The 907-nt window shown below is 40.7% G+C and overlaps 1 protein-coding gene across 1 annotated transcript in view; it reads right to left on the bottom strand.

Moving 5' to 3' along the window:
* Positions 1-907, bottom strand: part of LOC111657970 (calpain-5-like) — a 29,657-nt gene that overhangs the window by 623 nt on the left and 28,127 nt on the right. The gene's annotated exons all lie outside the window — the stretch shown is intronic.

The following is a 907-nucleotide window of genomic DNA, read 5'->3' as shown; positions in this document are numbered from 1 at the left end:
TTTGGCTTTCTTCCTGTAGAAGAGCCCCTTGGTGTCGAAGACGGGGCTGCGTGTGTTTTTATGGACCGGAGAGTGAACCTTCACTCCTTCACAGCGAATGATCACGTAGGGGTCTGACACTGGAGACACACACACACACACACACACACACACACATAAATACATTAATTTATTGACATTCCTGCCAGTACTTTCCAGCTGTACATAATATATATAATTCCTAGCAATACAAGCCATTAACATGACCTGGACCCATGTATGGATCACTCAACCAGCTAACAGGGCTCAGGACCAGGGGCCCGAGAGTTCATGGGCCCCCTGGGTCAGAATCTGTTTTCTGTATGAATTGATTGTTAATATTTCTTGATTAATTTAGTGTTTATCTTCCATGTCTAAGCTACAAAAGCAAATTACATCCCCACAGTTAGCTTAAAAAGAGCTGAGGAAACATTCAGGCGTTTGTGTTGATTTTTCAGGGTTTACTCTTACAGTGTATAGAGGTCATTATCTAGTGGATAATGCATGAGGGACTACTTTTATTGGTATATAAATGTACTGTATTTACGCTTTATATACTGGTTATGCTAAAGAAAATAACAGAACTGTTTGAGACACACACTGACTAAAGAAGGGTTAAGGTTCCATTAAGGTTCCAAGTATTTTAATAACGGCAAACACAGATGAATACAGGCCTTGTAGCTGTCTGCTGAGTTACAGCACCGACATCTGCCATCTACTGGCAAGAAAATAACATTGGTGACACAAAGAATTTAAGATAAGTACCAAAAAATAAAGGATGTGGTGCGAGATGATGATGGCATTAAACAAATATCCCGTAAGGTGCCTTTCTTTCCTCAGAAAAAAGTCAAACCTACCTCCATCAGAGTCTTGACCTGCGAGTCCGTCA

This window comes from Seriola lalandi, unplaced genomic scaffold, assembly GCF_002814215.2.
Source record: "Seriola lalandi dorsalis isolate HSWRI2012SDOR001 ecotype SW California unplaced genomic scaffold, Sedor1 jcf7180002054422, whole genome shotgun sequence".
Classification (NCBI taxonomy): domain Eukaryota; kingdom Metazoa; phylum Chordata; class Actinopteri; order Carangiformes; family Carangidae; genus Seriola; species Seriola lalandi.
The sequence above is the reverse complement of the archived record's forward strand: the minus strand, read 5'-3'. Positions and strand labels throughout refer to the sequence as shown.